This window comes from Dioscorea cayenensis, chromosome 15 (genome assembly GCF_009730915.1).
Source record: "Dioscorea cayenensis subsp. rotundata cultivar TDr96_F1 chromosome 15, TDr96_F1_v2_PseudoChromosome.rev07_lg8_w22 25.fasta, whole genome shotgun sequence".
NCBI classification, from domain to species: domain Eukaryota; kingdom Viridiplantae; phylum Streptophyta; class Magnoliopsida; order Dioscoreales; family Dioscoreaceae; genus Dioscorea; species Dioscorea cayenensis.
In genome coordinates this window covers 11,356,874-11,361,246 of record NC_052485.1, presented here as the reverse complement: position 1 = coordinate 11,361,246, position 4,373 = coordinate 11,356,874, and the positions used below count along the sequence as shown (strand labels likewise).

Genomic DNA, 4,373 nt, shown 5'->3' with positions numbered 1-4,373 from the left:
TTGCCCCACTTGGTTTTCTAAGATTATGCAAAGAGGCGGTGTGGTTGCGAAGTGTAGACTTGACTGATTCAAACCTTGTATTTGCGGATTGTATGAATCTAGTCAAGTGCTTCTCTAGGTCACTCATTCGGGTTTCCAAACCTGAGACTCTGTTTTCCACCTGAGGGGCTTGTTGTTGTTGTTGGAAACCCGGTGGCCCCATGGCCTTTTGTGGACCCTGGTTACTCCATGAAAAATTGGGATGATTCTTCCAACCCGCATTGTAGGTATTGCTATATGGGTTTCCTTGAGGTCTCATGCCGTTAACTACAAAATCAACATTCTCCACTGAAGAAACATCACCAATAGAAATTGGGCAATCGGAGGGAGCATGTCCTCCACCACAACCGGTGTAATTAGTCACGGCTGCCACTTTATTTGAAGTTAGAAGGTCTAACTTCTTACTCAAATTTTCCACTTGGCCCGCCAATGAAGTTACCGCATCTACCTTATGGAGACTGGCCACCTTTTTCTTCTCCCTAGCATTCCATTGGTAGCTGTTTAACCCCATTTCTTCAATCAACTGTCGGGCCTCATCGGGGGTCTTGCTACCTAAGGTACCTCCTACTACCGTATCCAAGAGTTGCCTTGTACTCGGGTTCAAACCATTGTAAAAGGTTTGAACAATAATCCACTCGGGGAATCCGTGTTGCGGGCACTTCCTCAGGAGCTCCTTGAACCTTTCCCATGTCTCAAATAGAGACTCCAATTCCAACTGAACAAAGGATGAGATCTCGTTCCTAAGCTTTGCTGATTTTCTGGGAGGGGAAATAATGAGCTAGAAAAGCTTCCACCATCTCCTCCCACGTGGTAATTGAAGCTCTAGGTAACGAGTATAGCCACTGCTTCACTCTCCCCTTTAGGGAAAATAGGAAGGCTCTCAATTTGATGGCATCATCCGTCACCCCATTTATCTTCAGCATATCACACACCTCGAGAAAGCTCTCTATGTGACTGTTTGGATCCTCATCGGCCAAACCGTTGAATTGTGAGGACTGCTACAACTCAAAGTTCTGAGCTGTAATCGGGGGATGCACAATGCTCGACTGTGTCCCCAACACTGAAGGTCTGGCATAATCGGATAATGTTCGTTGTTGCTCATTCTGTTCTGCCATGTTTTCAGATCCTTCAACTTCCAAATCAGCTAAATTAGACTGTTCTTGTACATGCACTTTTCCTTTTCTTCTAAGTGTACGTTCAAGCTCGGGATCCCCTTCAATCAATATTGAGGGATTCCCTCGGGTCATAACCTGAAGCTGCAACCAAAAAGAAAGAAAAAGAAATCAGAACGATGATAGAATAGAAGATATGAAATAGAATGTATGGTGAAATAGCTAAGAAAACAAAGTGCAAAGTATCTGTAAACGCCTATTCCCCGGCAACGGCGCCAAAAACTTGACAAGATCCCCCTTGCGTATATCCCGCAAGTGCACGGTTTGGTCGAAGTAATAATCCCGGGCGAGCGGGTATCGAATCCACAGGGAATAGGGAATAAAAATACTTAATTTGATTCTTAGATATGTGAAAGGTCAATGATGATAAGTGTGACAATGATTCAATTCTCAACAATAAAAACAACAAGTAAGAGAGCAAAAGTAAAGAAAGGGGGTAAGTCAATCGATAAAGATGGGGTACTCGGATAATGCTCCACCTAGGATAATTGTTTCAAGTGTAAGAACCCTCTATTATGCTTCCGAATCAATGCAATGGTGAGTCTTGGAAATTCTTAATTACATAGTCCCAAATCTAAGGTCAACTATGCCTAATTCTATACATGTCCCGTAGGAGAGATTAGATAACCTCTCAACCTCGCACTCGTATAGAGTTGCAATGAGCTCTAGGGATTCCAAGTGATAAATCTCTTCCTTATTATAGACCTAACCCTTTGGTCCAAGTGGAAGGTCCCTAACCACGATTAGGCCCTAGATACTAAGATCACCTCAACGCTTCACTCCGTTGCACGCGCAACTAAGCCCCAGCGGAAGTTTATCCCTTAGGCCATTCACTCTATTATGGTCACAAAGAACTCAAGGAATGGAGGTAGAATCTATCACGTCGGAGGGGAAAGGGGGCGCTCCTGTACCTCTCGACTCACCATCTTAACCCTCTCCAACCTAGCTGTGTATAACGCTCGTGGTGTGTCACTCACTCACAAGGTTACCAACGAGAACTCTCAACCCTAGTGTCACTCTAGGGGAAATGTTCATACAAACAAGCATTCAAGGTTGGAACAAACAATCAACATCAATTTATTGAAAGCACAATAAAGAGATTCAAAGAAACGAATACATCCTAGGGTTCACAAATACCCAAGTACCCACTAGGGGTTTAGCTCTCCATGCAGCTAAGTACAATCAAAGAAATAGAATGTAAAAGCAATGAATCCATAAAGAAACCCCCTCGATAGTCGTGTCGATGATCTTGTGGAAAGTCCTCTACTCATCGTCCAAGGATTCCCTCATCCGGTATAGGATACGCCTCGACAGAAGCTCCCTAACCAATCTTCTTCCTCAGGAATGACGATGTCGGAGCCATAGAACCTCTCCAAAACCTTGGCCAATACCCCTCAAAACCCTAGCCGAAGCCCTCTCTCAAGTTGGGGAAAAGATGGAGAAAAGAATACTAAAATCGGGGTTGATTCGTCTTTAAATAGGGTTGGAATCGGGTGACTACACGGGCGTGGATGCTTCACGCGCCCGTGCGGAATTTCCACACGCCCGTGTGGATTTTCTGAACTTTTGTTTCCTCGGCCGGCTATGAACAGTACTGCTACAATACTTGCTATCATGTTGCTACAGTGCTCTGCTACAGTATCCGTCCTGAATAGCTTCCCGAATCCATACTTTCATCGGAGTAACGCAAACGGGCACACGTTCACGTCGTGGATCACTTGCTTCTTCAATGATACGCAAGTTGGTGGAGCTCTTGTTCTATGTGCATAAGTCGGAATGCTCGAGTGTGACTGCCTTTGTGCCCCTCCAAATGGATGTGCTAAACTCAAATACGAGGAGGTTGGCACACACTCTAGCATCTCACATCCGACCTATGTCTTCACGTTTGAACCTTAATAAGATTTCCTCAAAAATCGGTACATTGTGATCCACATTGGCTTCTTTTCTTCATACTCGGCCTCACAACCCTACCTGCACGAAAGTAACATAAAAACACACATATTAGTGTAAAAACCTAAGAAACGTAATGCTCAACATAAGGAATGAACGCTTCGCATTCATATCGCACAAGAACTTATCAATGAACTTGTCAAAAGCAAACACCACTGCTAACAACTCCTTTTCGGTAGTTGTATAATTCTCTTGGGCACTTGTGAGAGTCTTGCTAGCATAATAAATCGGTCGAAGCTGCTTGTCTTTCCTTTGTCCCAAAACTGCTCCCACAGCGTAATCACTTGCGTCACACAAGAGCTCAAAGGGTTCATTCCAATCTGGTATAGTTAAAATTGGTTCTTGCACTAATCGCTCCTTCAACAAATTGAATGCACTTACATAGTTATCCCCAAAATCAAAAGGAGCGTCTTTTTCTAGGAGTTTGGTCAAAGGTTGCGTGATCTTCGAAAAGTCCTTGATAAACCTTCTGTAAAAACCTGCATGCCCCAAGAAATTGGGATCCCTTTAACATTTATAGGTGGAGGAAGCTTTTCAATGACCTCAAGCTTTGCCCTATCCACCTCCATACCTGCTTGGGAAATCTTATGTCCTAGGAGAATGGCTTCTTGGACCATAAAATGACATTTTTCCAAATTTAAGACGAGATTTGTTTCTTCACATCTCACTAGCACTCTTTCCAAATTCTTCAAGCATATGTCGAAAGAGTCCCCAAATACCAAAAAATCATCCATGAACGCCTCCATAATATCTTCCAAAAGATCATCAAAAATGGCCGTCATACGCCGCTGAAATGTTGCTGGTGCATTAGACAACCCAAAAGGCATTCTTCTATAAGCAAAAGTGCCATAAGGGCAAGTAAATGTTGTCTTCTCCTGATCTTCTAGAGCAATGAGGATTTGAAAGTATCCTGACATGCCATCAATGAAGTAATAGAATTGATGCCCTGCCAATCGTTCAAGCATCTGATCAATAAATGGTAATGGGAAATGATCTTTTCGAGTGGCATCATTTAATCTTCTATAATCAATGCAGACTCGCCATCTTGTTACCGTCCTGGTTGGAATCAATTCATTCTTTTCATTTTTCACCACTGTTATTCCCCTTTTTTTCAGAACCACTTGAGTTGGAGTCACCCATGCACTATCGGATATAGGGTAGATAATCCCTGCATCCAGGAGCTTCACCACCTCCGCCTTGATGACTTCCTTC

At 43.4% G+C, this 4,373-nt stretch overlaps 1 non-coding gene across 1 annotated transcript; it reads left to right on the top strand.

The window, feature by feature from the left end:
- The first annotated feature begins 680 nt into the window (after positions 1–680).
- Positions 681–787, top strand: LOC120278391. The gene has a single exon (XR_005541721.1). It is a non-coding gene; the product is annotated as a small nucleolar RNA R71 (small nucleolar RNA).
- The last annotated feature ends 3,586 nt before the right edge of the window (positions 788–4,373 follow it).